Source organism: Caretta caretta, chromosome 3, assembly GCF_965140235.1.
Source record: "Caretta caretta isolate rCarCar2 chromosome 3, rCarCar1.hap1, whole genome shotgun sequence".
Taxonomy (NCBI): domain Eukaryota; kingdom Metazoa; phylum Chordata; order Testudines; family Cheloniidae; genus Caretta; species Caretta caretta.
In genome coordinates, this window is record NC_134208.1 from 135790530 (window position 1) to 135817690 (window position 27161).

General features: G+C 42.4%; 1 protein-coding gene across 1 annotated transcript in view; it reads right to left on the reverse strand.

Moving 5' to 3' along the window:
* Window positions 1-9781, reverse strand: part of LYST (lysosomal trafficking regulator) — a 175964-nt gene extending 166183 nt beyond the window's left edge. Inside the window, exon 1 of the mRNA XM_048843805.2 lies at window positions 9653-9781. The gene's annotated coding sequence lies outside the window, so the exon portion shown is untranslated. The remainder of the gene's footprint in view (window positions 1-9652) is intronic.
* Window positions 9782-27161: the final 17380 nt, after the last annotated feature.

Here is a 27161-nt window from a genome sequence, read left to right on the forward strand (position 1 = left end):
AATTGTGTTGTATGGTGGTCACTAAAACATGCTGTAGGTTAGGGAAATCAGCCAGATATTAGCTCCCCAGAGGCTACAGCAAGGAAAGTAACCAGCACCTGGGCAGGGTGTCAAACAACCCATCAACAACCATTGTCCAGCAAGGGAGCTACAATGCAATGACTCACTTGCATGAGGTCATACCTGGGAAATTGCTCAACCTTGCTGGGTGACTCAGCAACGCTCCCAAGACATGCCTGGACTTATGCTCCCCAAGCACATGGACTGAGGGTATAAAACAGACAGAGTGGACACATACTGGGCCCTTCTCCTGCCCCATCTATGCTACAAGCAACCAAGACATAGAGAAGACGACAAAACTCCAACACAGGAGATTGTTCCTTAAACCTGGGCCAAACCTGTATATTAAGGACTGCAATATCCAGTGGGGTGAGAAAAACTGCTTAATCTAGTTGCTGCCCAGTCTAATAGGATTGAAAGTTTAGACTCAATGCTTATATTGTATTTCTTTTGGTAAGTTTCAGAGTAACAGCCGTCTTCTGCAGTTTCCACAGTATGCATCCGATGAAGTGAGCTGTAGCTCATGAAAGCTTATGCTCAAATAAATTGGTTAGTCTCTAAGGTGCCACTAGTACTCCTTTTCTTCTTTTGGTAACTATCACTTAAAAATCTACCCTTTATAGTCAATAAATTTGCTTAATTGTTTTATCTTTATCATTGAGTTTGTATAAAGCATGGGGCAAATCTGCTCAGGTTTGACAAAGGCTCGTGTATATCCACTTTCCATTGTTGAAGTGGTGAACCAATTAATACATTTGCATTGCCCATCTTGAGCAGTGCAAGACAGTATATTCCTGGGGTACAGTGCTGGAGGATTTGGCTCTGGTGCCTTTCTCTGTGTGATTCATGAGTCGCTCTGGGAGCATTCATGCAATCCAGCTGGGTCTGGGGGTTCCACATGCAGTTGTGTGGTGTGAGCACAACGCCTGGAGGGGCTTGCTACTAGTCACTAGCAAGGCACACAGAGACAGCCCAGGCTAGAGACAGTTAAGTGGGCACAGTGTCCTGCAGTCCCAGGTTGCACCTTGGGGGGATCCCATCACACAGGGTAAGCACCTGAATCCACAGTGCGTTGACGTACTAAACCAGCTTTTGACAGCAGTCACCTTTTCTGCAGATGCAGAAAAAATATTTTCTTTATTTCAATTTATTCAACTAGATCAGTTCAAGGACTAGTTCATTCAAAGTTAAGAAACTGAGTGGGAGTTCAAAAGCAGGAAAGCTTGTTTTCCTCTTCTGATCCATAAATTAAAACAATGAGGTCTGAGAGAAAGGGTGCTAAAAAAATCTAGAAAGACATGGTGATCAGAAACAATCCATTCAATTCACTAAATACAGTTAATACTTCCTTTGTTTAATAAGTCAGTTAATTAGTTGACACTAAAGAATTTTAATCGAAATATGTTTTGCATTTAAAACTATTTGAATACTGTGTTTGTACATGTGATTTAAATTTCTAACCAAAAGAGCAAGTAAAAATTAAATCTAGTAAATAAGAAATGCATCATTCAACATTTTCTAATTAAAAAAGTAAAAAAAATTATATAGCTTAGCTTATATTTACTGTCTTAATTGTATAGTGTACCATCCTAATTAGCAAAAAGCAGCACCAAATTTAGTGTAAACTATATATTTAGCTACAAATTAACATAAGAATCAGCATTTCATTAGACAATATAAATGCAAATCAAGATTAAAATCAATTTAAATCAAGCTTTCCTTATTGCTGATTTAAATTATTAAAATTGATTTAAGTCACTGATTTAAATAGATCTACTTTGAGAGAGCACCAGTTTGAATACATTCTTTGATCTCAGTTTGATCTCTGAAACCTGTCATTTGATCTCAGTTGTAGCAGTATGTCACAGAAAGAGAAGCAAGTCTTTCAATCAGACAAGTCCCAGGCAACTTAGGGCTTTATAAATCAAAACCAACACCTTAAACTCAAATCAGAAAACATACAGAAAACCAGTGCAGATTCCAAAGCAGACCATAGGAAGATACTCCACTTAAAAAGCAAGCTGATGCATTTTATTCCAGTTTCAGTTTCCCCAACAGATTTAAAGTGTATCCTCCTTTAATGTGCTGTACTGTAGTCCAAATATGGTTCAGTAAAGGTATGAAACATGGTAGAAAAGCCCACATCTGGGAACAGTCACAACCTCCTCATCTAACATACAAAAAAGTTGCCATCACTAGTACTGAAAACTGATCTTCCAACAATAAATGGGATTCTAGTCAGACCCTGAAACTGTGAACATGAGGAACAAATGGCCAAAATATGCCCTCAGCAGGCAGCTATGCTTTGCCAAGTCTTGAGGCTGTTTCCCCTCCAAACCCTTCAACTCCCACACCCAACATCACTGCTGTTTTATCTGTGTTGGGGCTCAGCCAGCTCACTCTCTTCCATGCCCCAATCCCAACCAGGTACTAAGGAAGGCATTCCACTGCACCATTTGAATCAGAAGACAAATAAAGTTGAGCATCCTTTGTATCCTGAAGGCAGCAACTCATGTTCCCTCACTAACCTTTCTAAAGCCCTCACGTACAAGAAATCAAGACGGCACCTGAAGAGTTTTATATAGGAGTCCTTTTAAGGCAAAAAAAGCATTTGGAAGTCAGGAACACCTTTGATCAACAGTATCAAAGGTAACTGATTGATCATATGAAAGCATGGATACTTGATCCTATCTAAAAGCTATCACCCTCATAGAAGAATCCATCACAAGATCAAGCAATGCCAGTACTGCACTCTCTGTCCCATACTTAAGTCAAAAAATAGTTTGACGAGGGCCAAGGAATTCCAAAGCATCTAAATATGACAGTTCGCTCATCAAGACTTTTCTTCTTTTCAATAATCTAAACCAGAAACGATTAGACACAAGACAACAGTTAACCAGCCTGTCAATGTCAAGTGATGGCTTCTTGATTAAAAGCTATACAACGCCTGCTTTCCATTAACTCAGGGCCTAGCACCTCCACAGTAGCCTTCCTCAGCCAGGAAGGAGATGGATCCAGAGAAAGGTTGTGGCATGAAGTTCTTTGGAGAGGACAGAATCTTATGTCATCTCTAGAAGAAAAAGTGAACGCCTTAACATCAAAGGTCAAAATCTGTTGTTGCAACATAATCCTCTCATGATTAAGTCAATCCCTTCTCCCCTCACAAAAAAGCAAAACACACCCAACAAAAATCTCTCTAAAATGTCACTGTAAATGATGTTACTGATTTTGATGAGAAGCTGGGTATCAAAACTGCAGAATGATTAGAACACAAAGACATCCAAACTACAGTATAAGCTAGAGTTGTCAATGCAATTATTTTGCTGCATGCTCAAAGGTAGAATCTCAAAACTAAAAGCCACTATGTTATCAGAAATGCTTTTGTTTATATTCCACAATATTTACAGACACTATTTCAATATAAAGACAATCTTTCATCAAAATAAACTTAAATACAGGATTCTTATATGTAAAAAATGTTAATGTGTATGTTATAGTTATCTAGAAGGAATGCTGAATTCTTGAGAACCCTTACTAAAACACTCATTTATCAAAAAGTTTGTATTTTAAGAGTTTCTTGCTTCTATGTTTGCATACCAGACATTTAACTTCTCAACATGTTCCATACGAATATCAAAGGTACTCCTACATAAGAATATAAGAATGGCCATATGGTCCACCTAGCCCTGTATTCTCTCTTCTGAAACTGGCTGGTGCCAGATGCATCAAAGGGAATGAACAGAACAAGGCAACTGAGTGATCCATCCCCTCTCATCCAGTACCAGCTTCTGACAGTCCAAGGTTTAGGGACACCCAGAGCATGGGGTTGTGTCCCTGACCATCTTGGCTAATAGTCACTGACGGACCTATCCTCCATGAACTTATCTAATTCTTTTTTGAACCCAGTTATACCTTTGGCCTTCACAACATCCCCATGCAACAAGTTCCACAGGTTGACCGTACACTGCATGAAGTACTTCCCTAAGTGTGTTTTAAACCTGCTGCCTTTTAATTTCATTGAGTGACCCCTGGTTCTTGTGCTATGTGACGGGGTTAATAAGGAAGTTTTATTTACTTTCTTCACACTGGTCATGATGTTGTAGGTCTTTATAAAACCTCCCTTAGCTGTCTGTTTTCTAAGCTAAACAGCCCCAGACTTCTTAAACTCTTCTCACATGGAAGTTGTATAGAGAAGCGCAACAAAAATGAACCTTTCCCAATTCTAATATATCTTTCTGAGATGGGGCAAAATCAGAACTGCAATCAGTATTTGTGTGTGCATACCATGGACTTATGTAGTGACATCATCATATTTTCTGTTTTATCCCTTTCCTAAGGGTTCCTCACATTGTTAGGTATTTTTTGACTGCCACTGCACACAGAACAGATGTTTTCAGAGAACTGTCCATGATGACTCCAAGATCTCTTTCTTGAGTGGTACCAACTAATTTAAAACCCATCACTATGTATGTACAGTTGGGATGTTTTCTAATTTGCATTACTTTGCATTTATCAACACTGAATTTCACCTGTCATTTTACTGCGCAGTAACCCAGTTTTGTGAGACCCTTTTGTGAGTCTTTGCTATCAGCTTTGGACTTAACTATCTTGAGTACTTTTGTATTGTCTGCACACTTCGTTCCCCCTTTTTCAAGATAATTAATGAACAGCACTAGTTCCAGTACAGATTCTTGAGACCCCACTATTTACCTCTCCAGTGTGAAAACTATTTATTCCTACTGTTTGTTTCCTATATTTTAGGCAGTTACTGATCCAAGACCTTCCCCTCTTACCCCATGACTTCTGGCTATGCTCAAGAGCCTGTGGTGACAGACCTTGTCAAAGGCTTTCTGAAAGGTCAAGTACACTATATCCACTGGATCAACCTTGTCCACCCTCAAAGAATTCTAATACATCCTTATCCCTTCTCTCATTTTCTTACATTCTGCAGTGCAAAAGTGACAGGGAGAGGCATAAAGTTGGATATGCATGGATAAGAGGAGCCAAAAGCTATGGGGGGAGGAATAAAATAAGTAGTATTTTTAAACCTGTAGGTACTAATTTAATTTTTGACAGGATACTCTGTTAGCTTTCAATTTAAAGTGACGAATTATCTTAAATGCTACCTATCTACCTCTGAACAGAAAAACATTCCCAGATTATTTCAAACACAGAAAGTTCCTCCCTAGACTTTTATAAACCAGGATAAAACTACATCCCAAATCTACTGTGCTTTCAACATTAGTTTTGTTAGTTCAACTTCTGTTCCCGAGGAATTCTGCACCATTGTGTGCACACAGAATTCATGTCCTCCAGAAATTTTTTTTCCTCCATAGAATATAGATTCTGCTGGAGAAGTACTGCAGTTACACCTTTCACCCAGTAGGGGCTGCTGTGGCACCAGAAGAGGGCAGCAAGCCAGCAGAGAGGCTGTGTTCCTCACAGTGTGGCAAGGTGAGGAGGCAGGGACAGAGAGTGGAGCACACTGGGATGCTCAGAAGCTAGTTGGGTGACAGCACTGACCCAGGGGCTAATGGGAGGGGGCACACTGGGACAGGGGGTCAGATGTGCATAAATGAATGGGAGAGGCTCGGGGTCTGCAGGGAGAGGCTCCCCAAACTCCTTGTCTCTCCCACCTCCAAAAAAACAAGACAAAAAACAAACAAAAAAAACCCCACCACCCTCAGCCCTAAAACAACCCTGTTCCATACTTCCCCCACTCACACCCAACAACCCTCCCCAGGCTCCTTCCCAGCAATTACTTCCCTCTCCCTCAGCTCCTCTATTACCCCCGATTCCCGCAAGCCTTTGCATGGCTTCTGAGGGGTGCTGGAAATACACTTCTGTATTTGAGTAAGAATTCTTTAAACTACAAGTTCTATATTAATATGACTAGTAAGGAATCCTTGTCAAAAAACATTTCCTGAATCTTTTTTGTCCGTATTAGGGCCATACTTGCTGACAGGATTATATTGTGTTGTTTTGACAAAATATGCAGAATTTTGTAGAATTGTAAAATATTGTGGGCAGAATTTAATTTTTTGGCACAGAATTCCCCCAGGAGTAAACTTCAAGAGGTGTTCGGGTTGGGTATGCAAAGGTCTCCACCCAAGTTTTTACAAAAAGGGATGGGGGGGAAATAAGAGGAGAGTTAGCATGTCTTGTCATGGTGTAATTTTAAATTGATACTATTAGAAAAATTCCATCAAACTAGACAGAATTCTCATGCACAATTGTGAAAGGTAAAAAAGAATACATTTTCCCCTTCACGCTATTTACAGTGCTCCATGATCTTGAACAATCATTTACTGAAAGAAAAGGAGTACTTGTGGCAACTTAGAGACTAACCAATTTATTTGAGCATGAGCTTTCGTGAGCTACAGCTCACTTCATCGGATGCATACCGTGGAAACTGCAGTAGACATTATATACACACAGAGACCATGAAACAATACTCCCTCCCACCCCACTGTCCTGCTGGTAATAGCTTATCTAAAGTGATCATCAAGTTGGGCCATTTCCAGCACAAATCCAGGTTCTCACCCTCCGCCCCCCCCCCAACTCACTTTAGAAAATAACAGAACGCCACTAGCCGTCACCTTCAGCCCCCAACTAAAACCCCTCCAACGCATTATTAAGGATCTACAACCTATCCTAAAGGATGACCCAACACTCTCACAAATCTTGGGAGACAGGCCAGTCCTTGCCTACAGACAGCCCCGCAACCTGAAGCAAATACTCACCAACAACCACATACCACACAACAGAACCACTAACCCAGGAACTTATCCTTGCAACAAAGCCCGTTGCCAACTGTGCCCACATATCTATTCAGGGGACACCATCACAGGGCCTAATAACATCAGCCACGCTATCAGAGGCTTGTTCACCTGCATATCCACCAATGTGATATATGCCATCATGGGCCAGCAATGCCCCTCTGCCATTTACATTGGTCAAACTGGACAGTCTCTACGTAAAAGAATAAATGGACACAAATCAGATGTCAAGAATTATAACATTCATAAACCAGTCGGAGAACACTTCAATCTCTCTGGTCACGCAATCACAGACATGAAGGTCGCTATCTTAAAACAAAAAAACTTCAAATCCAGACTCCAGCAAATTCATTGGAATTCATTTGCAAATTGGATACTATTAATTTAGGCTTAAATAGAGACTGGGAGTGGCTAAGTCATTATGCAAGGTAGCCTATTTCCTCTTGTTCCCCCCCCCCCCCCCCCGACGTTCTGGTTAAACTTGGATTTAAACTTGGAGAGTGGTCAGTTTGGATGAGCTATTGCCAGCAGGAGAGTGAGTTTGTGTGTGTCCCCGGGGAAAAAAAAAAAGGGGGGGGGTGAGAAAGCCTGGATTTGTGCTGGACATGGCCCACCTTGATTACCATGCACATTGTGAAGAGAGTTGTCACTTTGGATGGGCTATTACCAGCAGGAGAGTGAGTTTGTGTGTGGGGGGGTGGAGGGTGAGAAAACCTGGATTTGTGCTGGAAATGGCCCAACTTGATGATCACTTTAGATAAGCTATTACCAGCAGGACAGTGGGGTGGAAGGAGGTATTGTTTCATGATCTCTGTGTGTATATAATGTGTGCTGCAGTTTCCACGGTATGCATCCGATGAAGTGAGCTGTAGCTCACGAAAGCTTATGCTCAAATAAATTGGTTAGTCTCTAAGGTGCCACAAGTACTCCTTTTCTTTTTGCGAATACAGACTAACACGGCTGTTACTCTGAAATCAATCATTTACTGAGACTTTTTATTTTGATTTTGATAACTGTATGTATACACTATGACTACAGTACTGTAAGACAAGACAAACACACAATAAACATATGCTATAATATTGCCACTAGATTAGTAGGTATTAAATATTTACATTTAATATAAACAAAGAATATTTTGTTCATTCTCTAATATGAACACATTGCAACAGATATATTTAACAAGACACTCCACTGCGCATGCTTCTTCCTTTGGGGAGAGGATAAGAGAACAAACAACAGATACAGATGTTTAGTCACATGGCTTGATGCACTACTGGAAGCACTCAAATAATACAGTGATGAACGTGGCATAAAAACCTAAATAGAATAAGACTTGTTCACATACAAATAGACTATTTAAAATGACAGGTTATTGCTTATGACACTATTAAGTAGGTGAAGGTAAACCTAATGATAGCAAAGAAAATATTGAACACTGGAAAGATATAGCAGAGCCATCTAGGGAAGAGAGATATTAAAGTGCTCATGGCTACATATAAGATAAGGCCCAGTAAGTAACAAAGGAAGTGACACTATGTAAGTATAACTTATTTGCTCTTTGCATTGTACAATACAGAAGATGTGAGAAGTTAACTAAACCAATCTGATTACTATTTACTTATTTTATTGAAACTCGTCAATCAAATCATATTACATGAAACAAAACCAGAATGCCTTAATAACACTATCTACCTAACCACATCTCAAGATACTGGGTGTGCATATCTCATACAACAGCAGGTGTCATCAAGAAAAACATGTCCCAAATATGCTGTGCTACCAGTTAGTTATGGAACTCTGTAAGGCCACTTAAATCATCTAGAAAACACAGCTCAAACAACAAAAAGCAATACACGTTTCCTTGTAAATAACGAAGTTGGCTTAGTCCAATATCTTAGTCTCCTGAAAAACTTTCAAGTTTTCACTTTGAAGATTGGGCGGGGGAGAATGACCAAGCTTAGGACATATGGTGAAACCTGCACTAAGGATCTCCTTAGTTACTTCTGGGTAAGCATAGTCTTCTGTGCCCATCACTCTGTGCCACTCTACAGTACAAGCGTGATGGAGAGGACTATGAAACGGACAACGGTTAAGAAAAGAGTGAAGAAATCATCCAAAAAGGCTCAGAGAAGGGAGAAAGTTACATATCTAAGTTTTCCAGGAAAATGCTATTCCTCTTGTAGATAAAGTATTTTCTGAACTTAGTAACTGACTTTCGCTCATGCCGAGAGCCGCTACCCCCAGCACTACAATGTAATGTTTTCGCTCTGCCCGACAGCGGGTGCTCACCGAGGCTAATTAATGCTGTCGCCTCCCGACACCGCCTCTCTAACTCACCCAGACAGCCGCGGGGGACCGAGCTCCTGGACGGTCCTTACAGCACCAAGCTCAGCGCTGCCCCGGCCTCAAGAGGCTGGGCCCGGGACCAGCCAGTCGGGGCCAGGGACAGCGGTAGAGGAACCCCAAACACGGCTCTGCCCCAGCTACCAACAAAGTTACCGCCCGCCCACAAGCTGCGCTGAGGGGAGAGGGGCTTTGCGTGCCCCGGAGCCGGGGCAACCCCCCTCCCTCGCTGCTCTATGGGGTGGGTGGGGGGGGGGACCCCGGACTCAGCCAGACACCCCGCCCGCCACCCCGAGGGCAGATAAACAAACCCCGTCAGCCGCCCCCACCACACACACACACACACACCCCTCAGTTCCCTCCCCACCCCACCCCACCGACACGCACCCGTTCAGCTCCCCTGGAACTTTAGGCCCACACAACCACGGGACCCCGCTCGGGCACCGGCACCGGCACCAGCCCCTTACCGGGTCCCGCCGCTGTCACCGCCGCGTCCCCGCGCGGCGCCGGCCGCCCCGCTCTTATCCCTGTGACAACGGCCGCCCGCCCCTGCCAGGATCCGGCCTCCGCCTGCCGCCGGGACCAGAGCCGCCCCCTCCCTCTCCGTCACCCGGGAAACGCTGAGCCCACCCCCTGACCCTCCCGGCCCAGGCGACGCGCCAGAGACCAATCAGGGGCGCCGGCTCCCCGCCAGGAGATCACGTGCATCCTACGGACCAATGGGAAACGCAGCCCCGAGCGTGACTGGCGCAGGGGGATTCCTTGGGCGGAGCGCTCTCCTCTACACAGACCTGATCCCCTCATGCCCCACCCACTGACCCTCCCTCTACACCCCTCTCCCCGCCCTGACTCCCTCCCCCTCCCACTACACCCCTCCCCCCTGCCACCCCTCCTAGTCGTCCCTCCAGGTCCCCTTCCCCTTGCATCTGGAGTCACTGGTGGGAACAAGCTGGGGACCCCGGGGCTGAGCTCCGCTCAGTTTCACTGAGGGAGGTTTGCTGGGGGCACTTGGCCTGGTTTACACTTAGAGGTTTCCGCAGGAGACTAGTTCCGGTATGGCTGGTGATTTTTTTCCGCCCTGGTATTATTATACCTGTCCAAGCCCTAGTCTGGGGGGTGAGAAAAGTAGTTGGTTTGACTTGAGGGTAGGTGTCAGAGAGGGCTGCTTGCTACCACTCACCCTCTTCAAATGTTCTCTTGAAAAAAATCTTAAAAAGAGGAGAGTGTGTACCTGTGGCTGGATGAAAAATTAGTCATCTGTGTTTCCCTGATGATATAGTCCTGATTGGATCATTGCAAGAGGAGGTGCAAAAGTTGCTTGAAAGAATGGTATTGGAAGCAGAGAAGAAAGAGCTAAAGATGTCTCACGAGAAGACAGTGGTGACAGTCAGATGTGTTGAAAAGGCAGGGATAGTTTTATCCAAATCTGAGGAGACATTGGAGTGCGTTTAGCACTTCAAACCTGGGTAGGATGACAACAGGGGACACTAACCATCACTTAGGGATCTAACATAGAATTGGACTAACAGCTGCAACTCTAGAAAAACTCAGCCACAGCTGGAGAAACCAAGGTATTGCCATGAAGTGTTAAATAAAATTGCTGCAGTCTCTTATCTTTAGTATCTTGCTATATGGACATGAGACATGGATGCTAAGGAAACAGGACCTTAAGAGGCTTTCTGCTTCAAAAAAACTGAAATGCTACAGGCAATTGCAGTATGTTAGCTATACTGCACATATGACTAACGAGGAGGTAATTGCCTAGATTTACAGGAATGATATATCAAGAGAATCAGACAAAGAAAACTTGAGTTTGAAGGACACGTGAATCACATGAACAGAGGAAGATTGCCAAAGAGAGTGTTGCAGGGACTGATGGGGGGCAGGTGTGGTTCCACTATGGGGATGTTTGGCACACTTCTCAAAACTCTGTAAAGACTGTGAGACGTGAAGGAAGATTGCAGGCCAAGGCCTCATGCGTTGCATTTACTGTTCATTGTGATGTGACTGGGATGCTTTGCATAATGAAAGAATGCATGTATGTATACTACTATAGCTTATTTCAGTACCTGAATCGGAATAAGCACTCTTATGTTGGTATAATCACATATGCGTCCACACAGAGGGGGTTGCTTTAATTATGCTAATACAATTTAACTGGCAAAAAATTTTAAGTGTAGACAAATCTTTTATCTAGCAGACAAGGGCAGGCCCCTTAAGAACACTATAAAAATGGTCTCAGCAACTAATTCACTTTCAGAGAGTCTTCCTGGCAGTTCTGAGCATTCATTACACTAATAACAGTGGGAGTCCAAATGGAGCAACACCCAGGGGTCCTCAGAGTAGCAGCCGTGTTAGTCTGTATCCGCAAAAAGAAAAGGAGTACTTGTGCACCTTAGAGACTAGGTCTGTGAAGCTGAAACCAGGAAGGAGGCTAACAAGACACTGAATGCATGCAAAATGTAACATAATGTTGCAGCCACACATGTTCAGTGCAAAGGATAATGATACAAGTGTGTAAGAAGGAGAAACAGTCTATAACTAGGTAGAAATATAGGTCTATGTGGGAGGAGATGAATCACTGAAAACAGCAGGGACCCAGAACTAGACTGGTGACATTGCTTGACCGATATAAATTTCACATGTCACTAGTTGATCATGGCAATATGGAAAGACCAGAGAAGAGATTAGGAGAAAATGATACAATGGGGTGAATGCAGAGATGAATTTAAATAAGAAAGTAATTCTAGACAGAATTTAAGGACATAAAGTCCATCTGCTGACTCCCTCAAAACGTTACACCAACTTAAACTCCCTTTAAACTCATTCTAGGTCTGCTTTAATACATTGAGGCTTGATTCTCATTTACACCAGTGCTTCTCAAGCTATCTGATGTGGGGGACCAGCAATTTTTTTTTCCCCAATATGCGTGCAGACCGGCAGAGGATGGCTCGCGGACCAGCACCAGTCTGCGGACTACCACTTTGAGTAGCACTGATTTACACAACTCCCCAGGGTTTTGCCTTTGCCACTTCCACAGGTGGATAGGGGGGGACAGGAGGAGTGGCTGTAGCATACTGTTTTAACCCCAAGAGAGTCTAAAGACTTGCCTACATGAGAAAAACCAATTCAACTAAATCAATCTTAAATCAATTAATCTAGTTAAACCAGCGTAAACCCCAATTCAACTAAATCAATCTTAAATCAATTAATCTAGTTAAACCAGCGTAAACCCCTACTCCCACATAAATGCACTTCAACCAGTTTAAATCTCACTTAAAAGCAGTTCAGCTAAATTTGGCAATTTAGCTGTGCAAGCTCAACCAATTTAAGCAAGAGTTAAATTGGTTTGATCATGCCTACATAGGGGAGTTGAACTGTTTAACATCAATGTAGTTAAGCTGATTTTTTTTTTTCTGTATAGAAAAGGCTTAAACTGTGTACCAAAGGAACAGAAGAGAGGAATGCAGATAAAAAAGCAAATAAGATGGTGTAAGAATTTATACATTAAACTCCCTGCTTTGACACTTTTTTTGGCTCCTCATTGTATAGCTTACACCAATTCATACTCTTTTTACTATGACTTACATATTGTTAAGGGGCTATCCATAGATCTAGCCATTCTAAAGTCCAGGTCCACACTAAAAAGTTAAGTTGACCAAGCTAAGTCACTCAGGAGTGCGAAAAATCCACACCTCTGAGCGACATAGTTAGGCCAACCTAAGAATTCTTCTGTTGATGTAGCTGTTGCCTCTTGAGGAGGTGGATTAACTACAGCGATGGGAGAAACCCTCCCGCTGCTATAGTGAGTGGCTACAGTGAAGCACTACAGTGGCACAGCTGTGCTACTGTAGCTGTTTAAGTGTAGACATGGGTGATGTGTTAGCTAACTCCAGGTTAAATCCTAATGAAGAAAAGGCAGTTTGTAGTTTTCACACACTTAGCAGGTAGAGTTAAAGACTCAGATCCTCCATAGTCTTTATCTCAAGCAGCTAGAAACTGCTTTGACTTCATTAGGATTTTACCCCAAGTTAGTTAACTTGAGTTAGCTAACTCAAGTTAAAAACACTTTTTGTAGTGAAGACAAAGCTGAATGGAATTTAATTTATCCTTATAGACTATCTCTCTGAATTTGGTCCTATGCCTCCTAAAATGTTTAAATAAACATGTTGGGGAGGAGGAAATGCTTAAGTTGGGAGGACATTACATACATGGGAAAGGAGCTATGGTTAGGTAACTCATGAAGGCATGAAGCTTTCCCTAAAACATGCCTAATGGAACCTGCAGTCGATGTCCACAGCTTGTAATTTTTACCACAATTTCTTGATATCTTGAATTTTTACCACAAGAAGCCTTACTTGTCCCCCAATATTTGTTAAGGCAATAATATATCCTTAAAAAGGAGTTTCAGAGTGGTAGCCATGTTAGTCTGTATCAGCAAAAAGAACGAGGAGTACTTGTGGCACCTTTGTTAGTCTCTAAGATGCCACAAGTACTCCTCATTCTTTTTAAAAAGGAGTGTCATATTGCACTGTTAGGGCTCAGAGCCTGTCTGCATGTGTACCAAGGACAACGTATCATGATGTTTGCCTTGACAGTTAAATCAAACACTCAGTGTTCCCATTATCAGAAACTTGTCCTCTCATTTAGGGCATGTCTACACTACAAAATTAAATAGACTTCACTTACGTCGGCATACAGCCACCACAGTAATTACATCGCTTGTGCATGTCTACACTTTGCTCCTGGTGTCGGCGATGTGCTTCTTCACCAGGAGCACCTGTATCCATTGTACTGTCAGTGGGAGGCATTGTGGGATAGCTTCTGAAAGCCAGTAACAGTCAATGTAAAACAGTGCAGTACCCTGACACTGCATCAACCTAGCGACATCAACATGGACTCTACACCTCTCGTGGTAGAGGAATTATTAAGTCAGCATAGCAGAGCAATTACGTTGGCAGCAGCGAAATTTTAGTGTAGACAGTTACATACTTATGTCAATGTAAGCTGCCTTCCTGGGGGCATTTGTCTCTCTCCAGCATGTAATGCTATGTCTACACTTAAACTGCTGCAACACTTCAGTGTAGATATTCACTACAGCCACCAGAGGCGTTCTCTTGTTGCTCACCCACCTCCCCAAGAAGTGGTGGCTAGGTATTGGAAAAATTCTTCCGGCAACCAAGTGCTGCCTACACTGGGGTTAGGTCAGCTTAACTGTGTTGCTCAGGGGCATGGATTTTTTACACCCCTGAGAGATGTAGCTGGTTCAACTTAACTTTTTAGTGTAGACCAGGCCTAAGTTTTCCTCCTCCACAAGAACAAGCCCTTTGTCTGTCCTATCTCAACACAATCGTTAAATAATCTGTGAATGTCCATTATTACTGTAAGTAGCCAACTTTTTTTTCTTTTGGTACAGATATCTCCTTGGCTTTTGCACAGATTTCAATTTCCCTCTGGAATTATAGCCCTGTCTGCTTAGCCACTTCAGCCTAGATCTGGAATGAAAAATATTAAGTATTTGTGGTTGTAAATTGCAGATCCATGCTACGGAGCATTTACTGCAAAACAGCATTTTGTCTTCCACAAAAAATGACAGTACCTTTTATATATATTTATAGAAAAGTGGATATACTTTCAAAATCAGTCAGTGGGCCAAATATCTAAGTGAGTAAAATAATAATATTGATCAGAGCATTGTGAATAAATCATCAAACAAATGTAGCCTCTTTTTCTATCTATGAATCTGTGGCAAGCTGATTTTGACTTTTACAAATGTATTTGTTCTACATCAGTATGGACAAAATAGTTTAGGTGAACACATTTCTGGCTCTGCAAATTATTCTATTTGCCTTCCTGATGTGTGATTGGTCACCTAATTAACATAGTATTGTTTCTATTCCCTGACTGGATGAATACAGCATTTTAAGCAGCAGAATAATGAAGGATGAATAATGAGTAAGACACGCCAATGAATTTCTGGGTGAATAATCTTCGATTCTAAAACACATGAAATATTCCAGGTTTGTGAACATTTTCACGTTTAGAAGGATAGTTGTTCAAATACTTGTAAACAAGAAATAGTCCATCTCCACAGATAACAGCAGAGCACACACGCTACATTTATTCACAGAAATATTTAACCAACTATAAGACTTCATCATACTTGGCACTTATTTATCACTTCAAAGTGCTGTGAAGTGGTGGTGTAAGTTACACAGCAGAGGTCAGCTGGTGAGAAAACAAGTGTAAGTGAATTTAACTTACATCCAGAAGGAAGAATTCAGCTGTGTTGTGTAGCCTTTTTCTCCCAATAGAAAGTGGCCACAAAGCAGCCAGAATGCTCCCCTGAAATAAACCTCCAGTGCAGTGTGCCTTGCCATCAGCCTTCTCCATGCCTTCCTCCAGTGTAGGAGGCATTGAAGTACCACTGGTGGGGGAAGAGCATATGTACCAAGGACAACATGTATGGTGGCATGACTAGGGCATCCCTCTGCCGGTTCTAGTCTCTTGCTGTCAAACTGTTTATAGGGGCCAGTGTAGCCAATACAAATGTTGAGATGTTTCGCAGGGCTGTTCTAATCTGCACCAGCAGGCCAATTCTAGGCCCCACCATCCCAAAAATCCAGATGAGAGAGACACTTCACCTCCCACCCCTACTCCTCAGCAGTCCCAGGAAGGGGAATGGCGCAAAGAAGGCTAGAGGTGAGAGATAAAAAGCAAGCCAGCCTCATTTATCAATTGGTAGTTTTTCACTTGCTAAAAGCAAGGTGCACAGGGTCACTGTTGTGTATCCTGATACAAATAACTTGTTTGTGCAAAGCAGACACCACCTCAGCATTAAAATTTTGTGCACTTCTATCTTCTTTTGGGGGTTACTTTATCCAGATTAACCTCACTGGCGTGGACAGTAGCCCTGTTACAGACTCTGAATATGCAACATAACATAACATAGAACATTCTGTGCATTTAAAGCACTCTTTTTTCATGGTTATTTCTTCAATAGCAACAGACTAGTTTTTAAACCATTCTGATAGCATTATATAAGCTCCTTTTAATGCTTATTTTATTGTTTCCTTTTCTTTTCCAAATGTCTTGAGCTTTGGTTAGCTATTAATTTAACACTGTATTGTGGCCTTACAAAAATGAAAATAATGTTGGTTTTACGTAACTAATTCAGTAAGAGCCTCAAACTTATATTAGTTGCATTAACTAATTCAGTTGAATGGCCATTTGATGCAACTATTTCTGTTAGTTTTGTTTTATATGAAACACAATTCATCCTTTCAGTACTGCAGACAAGCACCCAGTAAACTGCATGGCAGTTTTGTAGAAAACACACACTTACAAACCCATACACTTGCTTCCCAAAAACCTCTAGCCTTCTGCCAAATCTTCCCCTTTTCTCCATAGGAGGCCAGATCCTGCTCTCTTTCACCACTGTCTAAATCTATAGGTTTCAATAGAGTTGCTATTGCACTACATTGGTGTGAGTTTATTATAGTCTGCTGTATTGCCTCTGACCTATCTCATTCCTTCCTAACCCTTCCGCACCTCCTCCCTGCAAACAACCCAGTCCCTTCTCCCACCTATTTAACCTTCATGCTAAGCTGCTAAACAAATGCCCCATAATCCAGTTGTGGAACACTCCAGCAATCCTGATTCCCAGCCAAATGCCCCAGCCACCTTCCATCAGCCTAACCCTACTGCAGCCTCCACACCCTCCTCACCTTCCCAGTTTCGAGATATCCTATCCATGTGGAAATTAGAACTCATTCTAATGGATAAAAACAGTTTTAAGACTCTGCATCCCACCTGGTTTCCTTATGGCATTGGATTTCAAAAGCCAGATGGATGCTGCCACAGCATTCTATGGACATCTTTCTTCTGGGTATCCCTCTTATGGTATTAGATACAGATCAATTAACATTGATGCTGCATCTGCACAACTTGCTGCAGTGATGCTTCAGAATTTCTATTATACGGTTAGAAGAGATCACAGTTGACGTGCGGGAAAGTTCTGGCTCATTTTCAGCTTAGTACAGGCAGTATTATCCTGCAGAGTGTTTGGTATTTTTTTTAAATAGTTTGTGCTGCTGTGACGGCAGCACTGCTGAAAAGAAAAAGAAAATCCCTCAGTCATCTACTATCTATATGGAGCAACAGCATGAGTAAACAATGCAGATAGCTGGAAAGATTGCACAGTGTGGTGCAAGAGACTAAAAGCTTCCCAATGTGCAATATTATGAAGCAAGTCTGGTGAATTGTACATATGCAGATGAAAGGAGGGGACCAAACTTTTGTAGGGCAAAATCATCAGCTCTGAGGGTTTCATTATGAACTAAGTACTCTGGTCAGGTTTTCCAAAAACCTCAATAAGCAAATCTGGGCTGAATTTCAAGCAAACCGGGACTCTCCGGGTTTTGACTCAAAACCAGGCAAACTGTGCCACTTACATGCTTACAGTAAAAGTTAGTTGATCAAAGCTGGGCAGCAGAAAATGTGCACGTACAATTTTGAATCTCAATCATTTTTAGTTTTCTGTGTAATCTGTAATTGCATGGATCAATTCCAGAAGAATAATAAAGTTAAATTTTTATAAAAATTGTCCTTAAGTGTTTGTATTTAAACTGCATTGCAGCTATCACTTTATTCAATTCACTACATTCACAAGCTGGTTGAGTCTCTATTTCTTTTACACTATGTCCTATTACTTATTGTGTTATGATGATTGCTGTTCCAAATGACATTCACTTCAGTCAGGTATCCCAGTTCATTGTCAGAGAATAGTGTGAGCTCAGATTTAAATTATTCGCTAAAGTGATGAGTCATTTGCTGTTTAGTCAATTTGTTTTAAAATTGTTAAGTTTGCACTATTTTTCATCATAACAAAAAACATTTGCAAAAAGAAAAGGAGTACTTATGGCACCTTAGAGACTAACCAATTTATTTGAGCATAAGCTTTCGTGAGCTACAGCTCACTTCATCGGATGCCTTCATTATCATACACATTGTAAGGAGAGTGGTCAGTTTGGATGAGCTATTGCCAGCAGAAGAGTGAGTTTGTGGGGAGCGGGGTGAGAAAACCTGTATTTGTGCTGGAAATGGCCCACCTTGATTATCATGCACATTGTAGGGAGAGTGGTCACTTTGGATAAGCTATTACCAGCAGGAGAGTGAGTTTGTGTGTGTGTGTTTTGGGGTGTGTGTGTGGGTGTGTGTGTGAGAAAACCTGGATTTGTGCTGGAAATGGCCCGCCTTGATTTTCATACACATTGTAAGGAGAGTGGTCACTTTGGATAAGCTATTACCAGCAGGAGATTGAGTTTGTGTGTGTGGTTTTGGGGGGGGGGTGGGGGGGTGGAGGTGAGAAAACCTGGATTTGTGCTGGAAATGGCCCACCTTGATTATCATACACATTGTAAGGAGAGTGATCACTTTAGATAAGCTATTACCAGCAGGAGAGTGGGGTGGGAGGAGGTATTGTTTCATGGTCTCTGTGTATATAATGTCTTCTGCAGTTTCCACAGTATACATCCGATGAAGTGAGCTGTAGCTCACAAAAGCTTATTCTCAAATAAATTGGTTAATCTCTAAGGTGCCAAAGTACTTTTTGCGAATACAGACTAACACGGCTGTTACTCTGAAAAAAAACATTTGGTGTAATTCAATCTGTGTGTTTCCAGATTGATGTAATTTGGAAAATATTGCATTAGCCATTGCAAATGTGGGCATGGAGAGTCACCCAGAAGCACAATGGAAACAGAAATCATCATTGAAGTCAATATTGTTAAGGGAGAAGAGCGTTCATCCTTTTCCAAAAATAAAAGGAGTACTTGTGGCACCTTAGAGACTAACAAATTTATTTGAGCATAAGCTTTCGTGAGCTACAGCTCACTTCATCAGAGCTTTTGGAAAGCTGCAGCATTGTGCATTTTGCTTGGCCATGTTATGCCCAGGTCCATGTGCCTGACATGATGGTCCATCAATGTCCACATCACCATGGATTAGCACTGCTTTCTGTTAATGTATTTCTGCATTTGTTGGGGAAGGGAGGGTGGGACACATGGGTTCTGGCAGTGGCTGCTGCAGAGTCTGGGAAGACTATGTTTACATCTACCACATGATCATTGGCAGATAAGCCACCAGTGTATTATCCTGCAAAACACAACACCACCACGCACTGTGGATTTCCCAAGCACAAAGAGACCAGTAACAATCTGAAGTAGGAAGCTTCCAGAAAGCAATCACAACTCTCTTTCTCTTGCTATTTAGAGTTTTCATCCTGGTTTTGCAATGCTGGTACTAGCTCCCCACAGGGACATAAAAAACGTTCCTCGCTCATTCTGAAATTCTGTTGCCACTACTGCTCATCTCAGGTCTTGAGAACAATTTGGTTCTGTCAGTCTGTGGTCATGGGCTGGATACAAAAGCTGTGCTCCACCCAATGAAGTACAGCATGCAGACAACCACTCAAATAGTGGCAGAGGGTGTCCAACCATTGTATGAGGAGTTCTGTGAGCTTATTGTTTTAATCTCTGGTTCTCTGCAGGCACTGCTGGATCACCTCGATTGCTTTTCTGCAGTCACCTCAGATGGTCTTGCTTAGCCATGAGAGATTTCTGAGTGTTCATCTTGGCATCCATTTTGAGAAGATGAATATAAACTGGTGCTGTCATCAGAAGACTTAACAGGAATTACCCAGTGGATTATGGTAGCTTGACCTCTTTGTCCACAATTCAACAGGGCTTCGCTAGGTATCCCAAAAGGCCTTTTGAAATCTCCCAGAAGCCACTGCTTCAATGAGCTGGAACTAGTTTCTAAAGCATAGTGACCACAAATGGTATAGTAGAACATTAGTAGGGACACAGTACAAAACTGCAATAGACCTGCACCTGACAGAATATGCCTAACGTGGAAACAACACCACTGATGCTTATACAAGTGCTGTTCCATCAGTTTAGTTCTCTAGTGTATATTTCCTGCAAGTGATTCTGGGATGCTGAAGCTTTGCTGTTTTACTCTGTGTAAAAACTCCCTTAACACATCCTACTTTCATTGAATCCATTATCAAATGCTGCCTCTAATGCTTCTGATGTCAGGAACTGCCACAGAGGTAGATTGACACTGATATAGCATCAACCCAGGGCAATTTCTCATCAGCCTTTAAATGATTCCAGTCTTTATCCTGACAGACTGATGCTGTACAGTACCATAATCACAGAGCACAACAAAGATTCATCTCCAGAGAGCTCAATTTCTTGTGTCAATTTAATATTCTTCATAAAACATGTGAGGACAGAATGACACTCCCAAATTTGACAAAGGCCAAGAGCGCAGTGAAAGCAGTATACTCGGTCTTCTGCCTCACTGCACTCTTGAACAACCTCCCTCTGGACATTGAGTGAAGCAAATCTTGTATTCTTTTCATAACCTGGAATACGATAAGAGAAACATAGTGCAGCTCAGTCACAGTTGAAGGTTGGAATTTCAGTGTAATAGCCAAAATGAATACTCATGGTCAAGGCAGGGGTGTATTTCTAAAAGGGGAAGCTAACGAACTTCCCTTTCCCAACCCACCGCTGCCCTAAAAATCAAAACAAAGCCCTGTGTCTTGGCTCTAACTACTGAAACACTTTCCAAAGAAGAAATTAAGTTTCTCTTTTCTATATGTTTTTCTGTGATTGCTAAAGGGGAGTAACAATGGTCTTGGGGCTGTGGTCCCAGACTAGAAGTCAGGAGATCAGCATTCGATTCTGCATTCTGTCAAAAACTTCCTGTGTGACTTTGGCCACAGTTTGTCCCTCTGTAAAATGTGAATAACAATGCTTACCTACATCACTAGATATAGTGAGATTTGATACACTTATATTGTGAAGTGCTTTAAGAACTCAAGTCATAGCTTCAAGTCCTTTCTGTGGGTTCCCCCACAATATTTGCTGGAAATTTCACGATGATACTAGTTTGGTCAAGAAAGAAATTCATACAATGCAAGACCAAGAGACATACACATAATACATTAGCAACACTAAAGAAAGTGAAAGCCTGTGTTTCTATTAGTCAGGAGCAGATGTTCAAGAAAAATTAATCTATGAAAATATTATCCTTGTGATCCTACTCTCAAGACTAGTGTTGGCAGATGTTGTGTACACAGGGTCAAGTTCTGGCTAATGTTGTGAAAGTGGCATAAGTAAGGGCCTGCTCCAGAGCCCCTTGAAGTCAATTGGAGTCCTTGAAAAGTGATGTAGTGTAATAGAAATGTGTGTGTAGATGTGCATGCATGGTGGAAGGTGGCGGAAAGGCCTAGGGACCATTGCTTGGTCTGTGCAACCACAAAAGCAAATGCAAACTATGCCAAAATTCCCCATGGACAATTTATTATATCTCCCCCCACTTCAATATTAGCCATGGAACACTTGGAAAAGGCATAATTGAGGAAGCTAACTTTGCCATATACTCTTGCTACTCCCCACAGGTTTTTTGGAAAGCATATATATGCACTGCTGTCCAAAAATTGGCCCTTAGACTTGTAAAGGAATGGATTCTTTCATGCAGGATTCTCCCCTTGCTGTTAACCCATATCAAATGTCTGTTACATACCAAGTGAACCAATGACTTAACAAATATCATTGCCATGCAAGCTACATGGGTAAGTCTTGTTGCACAAATTTTCACTGTAGCTTATATGAAACTGCCTTACAGTCATTTCAAAAGAGGGACCCTAAATGCATTTTAATTCTTTCTTCTTGCTTTCTATAATGTTTATGTACTGTGAGCTAAATTTTCTTTCATGTACACCAGCAAAAGATAAGGAGTAACTTCAGTGCAACCAATGAAGTTATGCTGGATTTTCCCCACTGTTACTGAGACCAGAATTTGAATATCCAAGTCTAGCTAGGTCTAGCAGAACTTAAGCTAAAATAATTTAACATATATGCCACAAACAAATATAGTGCTGATCCTGCAGTGAGCTCTGGGTAGGCAGATCCCACTAAAGTCAATGAGGCTCCTTGCAGTCCCAACAGTGAGGAGCTCAATATAGGATCAGAGCCATAGAGAGCAAATGCACTTCACAAGTATATTAAGGGCAGAAACATTTGGAGGATATCTTGTGAATGGATGTTCTGCAAGTTACATGGTAACGTCAAGCATTTTTGCTCATGTGACTTGTTAGTGTTTCCTCTATCTATTATTAATATTTATATTGTGGTAGCACCTAGAGGCCAACCAGATCAGGGCTCTGTTGTGGTAAGTGCTGTGCAAATATGAGTCCCTGCGCCAAAACAGCTTACAAATCTAATGCTTAGGGGAAAACATTATGCTGTGTTCCTATTTTGCCAGTAGTATGAATTATGGCTGAGCTCACATCTGAAAATTCTTCATTCCATGAGAAATCTCATAAGAGGCTGCAATATAGCAAATGAGCAAAGCAATCCAAACGAGGCCAAAGAAGCAGGAACAATGGGCAGCTTAGAGAAGCAGTGTTTGCCGGAAGGGAGACAGGCTAGGAAGTGAATTCAGGCTGCCTAAAGTGGTCAAAAACTTCTGAGAGGGCTGGCTGTGGCAGGAAATAATTAAAAAAAAAAAAAAAGCACACAGAATGAATCACTTGATTCTCTGATTAAGAGACATGGGACTCTGTATCATGTGATAGTTAAAGCTGTACGATCTAGCCTTGAAGATATTATTTGGAACACAATCAATATGAATGGGCAGATGGTATTCATGAACAAGATTACAATTTCAAGTAAAAACAGGTCAAACCAAGTCACTTACAAATAGCGTTCAAAAATTCAAAGATATAAATTGTTTTATAATTTTGTAAATATTCAATTTTTAAACTAAGAAGCATGTTTGCATCTCTTTAACAGTTAAATCTTTACATGTAAAAGAGTAACAATCAGTGTCTCTTTCCTCTTTTCATTCGTCACATATATTTGTAAATTTCCAGCATGAAAAATTCCCCCCAAAAATACTAATTAACAGGTATTGACCAAAATAATATTTATAGAGCACCCCATGGCCAATAGCCATTGAGTAAGTAACATAATGCAGTATATAAAATGAGACATTTTGCAAACAAAACATAGTTCAATAACAGCTCAGGGAATGGGACCAGGGGAATGCCCTTCTCTCTGAACGACCTAGACCAGTGGTGGGCAACCTGTGGCAACCCATCAGGGTAATCCACTGGCAGGCTGCAAGACAGTGTTTACATTGACTGTCCATAGACACAGCCACCTGCAGCTCCCAGTGGCCACGGTTCGCCATTTCCGGTCAATGGGAGCTGCGGGAAGCCACACGGGCCACAGGGACATGCTGGCTGCTGCTACCCACAGCTCCCATTGGCCAGGAATGGCGAACCACAGTCACTGGGTGCTGCGGGCAGCCGTGCCTACAGACGGTCAATGTAAACGCTGTCTTGTGGCCCGCCAGCAGATTACCCTGACAGGCCGCGTTTGGCTCACGGGCCACAGGTTGCCCACCATTGACCTAGACTTACTACCCCATAGCAAACAAAACCAGTCCCTTGATGGATGACTGCTACTTTGAGTAATGTATGAAAATGGATTGTATAGACAAATCAGAGGGTAGCTTACCTTACCAGGGGGAATAGTAATCATTAACCTCTGCAATTACGTATGGAAGGCCCAACATTGCCCCATTGGAGCCTGTTTTGTAGTGTCAATGCCAATGGTTGGCTCTGGGCCACACAACTCATTCAATCTTCACATCTGTCACAGTCAGGAAGGAACCTATCCTTCTACTCCCCTAGGATGTTGGAGGAGGCACTGCTGTGCCCAGATGTCCCACAACTAAGCAGCCAACCAACGTTGCTGCAGGAATCAGGCAGAGCACTCCCGCCATCCCCTCAGAAGCCAAGAGGAGTTTTTAGGTAGGGAGTGGGAGGGGGAGCAGCTGACATCATTCTCACGAGCAGGGAACAAGGAGAAGGGATCAGAAAGTGCCGGGTAGTGACCAGCAGCTCAGAGCGGTGCCACTCCCTCCTACCCACTGTGAAAAGCGGATCAGCAACTCCCTTCTCCATCTCTGCAGCACCAGGCCCGGGAAGAGGAAGAGTGGGAAATAACTCCTGGGACGGTCCCCCCATGTCCCCAAGGCCTGGGAAGGGGGAGAAGAGGATCCCATTGTAGCTGTCCCATCAAGTCTGGGAGATGGAGTTGAAGAATGACTGGATCTGCAGGAGAAGCAGAAGTGCACTGAAGTGCAAGGGGCAGATGTGGGGGCTAGGGGTGCACACAATTAATTTGTATTTGGAGGAGAAACTGGAAACTCCACATCAATCAAGCAGCATTTTATACAAAGCTTTGTAATTAGATCTCAGTTGGGTCCCCTGCAGCAGGAGCCAAAAATAACCTTACTGAACACTCTAACTGTCACACACACTAAAGGTGGGCAGGGAGAGTTCAAAATGACAGACCAAAATAACTCCACAAAACAATCTTTGGTCAAGAATCATGAGGTTGTTTTTTTTTAAAAAAATCTCATTATTTTTGTGGGGTCTGGACTCATGATTTTTGAACTTTTGGGGTTGGCAATACTGAGACCGGTACATGCACAAGCCCATCCTCACAACCATCTCATGAAATCTCCTGCTGCAGAGTTTGAGACCCCGGGCCCAATCATATTCCCACTGAAGTCAGTGGTAAAACTCCCACTGACTTCAATATTAATGGTCTATTTGTATTGCAGTAGCACCTAGAACCCTCAACACAGACTGGGACCCTATTGTGCTAGGCACTGTGCAAACAGAAAGTAACAAACAGTCCCTGCTCCAAAGAGCTTACATTCTAAATAGACAAAACAAAAAGTGGGAGAATGGGGTAGAACATAAAAGTAAAATAAATATTAAGTGCATTACATAGGGCAGGAAGATGAAAGACAAGAGGGGAATAACAAAAAGACAAAGAAAAGAAGAGGTGACACTGAGAAGAGTCTTGGGAGACACAAGTCTTGGGAGACAGGCCAGTCCTTGCCTACAGACAGCCCCGCAACCTGAAGCAAATACTCACCAACAACCACATACCACACAACAGAACCACTAACCCAGGAACTTATCCTTGCAACAAAGCCCGTTGCCAATTGTGCCCACGTATCTATTCAGGGGACACCATCACAGGGCCTAATAACATCAGCCACACTATCAGAGGCTCATTCACCTGCACATCCACCAATGTGATATATGCCATCATGTGCCAGCAATGCCCCTCTGCCATGTACATTGGTCAAACTGGACAGTCTCTACGTAAAAGAATAAATGGACACAAATCAGATGTCAAGAATTATAACATTCATAAACCAGTCGGAGAACACTTCAATCTCTCTGGTCACGCAATCACAGACATGAAGGTCGCTATCTTACAACAAAAAAACTTCAAATCCAGACTCCAGCGAGAAACTGCTGAATTGGAATTCATTTGCAAATTGGATACTATTAATTTAGGCTTAAATAGAGACTGGGAGTGGCTAAGTCATTATGCAAGGTAGCCTGTTTCCTCTTGTTTTTTCCTACCCCCCCCCCCAGATGTTCTGGTTTAACTTGGATTTAAACTTGGAGAGTGGTCAGTTTAGATGAGCTATTACCAGCAGGAGAGTGAGTTTGTGTGTGTATGGGGGTGGGGGGGATGTGAGAAAACCTGGATCTATGCAGGAAATAGCCCGACTTGATTATGTAAAGAGTTGTCACTTTGGATGGGCTAGCACCAGCAGGAGAGTGAATTTGTGTGGCGGGGTGGAGGGTGAGAAAACCTGGATTTGTGCTGGAAATGGCCCACCTGTTGATCACTTTAGATAAGCTATTACCAGCAGGACAGTGGGGTGGGAGGAGGTATTGTTTCATATTCTCTGTGTGTATATAAAGTCTGCTGCAGTTTCCACAGTGTGCATCCGATGAAGTGAGCTGTAGCTCACGAAAGCTCATGCTCAAATAAATTGGTTAGTCTCTAAGGTGCCACAAGTACTCCTTTTCTTTTTGCGAATACAGACTAACACGGCTGTTCCTCTGAAACCTGAGAAGAGGGAGGGAAGGATGGAGGACTAGTAGAGGGAGACTGAAGTGAAGAGACATGGGGGGTGTCTGAAGTGAACAGCTAATCAACACAGGAGATAGAGATACACTGTCGAAACACAATGTAAGCTAGTTTTCCCCCCATTCCCAATTCTTGCTTTTCTTAACTTGCTGCATCAGGCACCTCCCTTTCTGTTGCCAGAGAGAGCCCTCTTGGACACAGAGAAAATATTGATCAGCATGACCTTGAAGAGACACCGCAACAAATCAATATCAGACCAGTTTCCGTGCCAGAAGATGTAGAGTAAACAACTAAACAGCCTGACCGATTGCTTGCAACAACTTCAACATCTCTTTATAGCTTGGATGACAGGTCAGAGATGGTAAACTCATTCTGTGGTGACATTTTTATTCTGGGTCTGAGACACCTAATCACCACCTACTCAGAGTGTTACTTTTCTCCCTTTCCCCACTACCTCCAGTATGAATTTATTCCTTCTGAACAGGGTCAGATAGAGGACTTCAGTCTCCAGAACAGTCAATTAAGCTACAGACCTGGTAAAGCTACAGAACTGCTTGTGCTATACAATGCTTGTGTGCCTGAACCCTCAACTGCAGAGATCTCTTAAAGGAGTGGGCATGGAGGAGAGCTCAGTGTTCATGACCATACATTTCTTGTTCTCTCTTCTGAGACTTTCAGCAGTTGTGACAATGCCTGCCAGATGCTGGTGACAGATTTGTAACATGGATGCCTGAGGGCTGCCAGGTGGACAGTGAGTGCTCCTTTTAAAAGGATGTTGGTTCATTCTTTGTCTCTCATATGTCTCCATATTTTCTTTTTTATAGGCTGGGGCAGCAAAATATATTGTAGTTACCACCAGGAAATCTAAAGAAGCTTCCTCAGAGAGGTGGAATTATTGGTAATTGTAAAGATTGCTTACTTTCTGAAG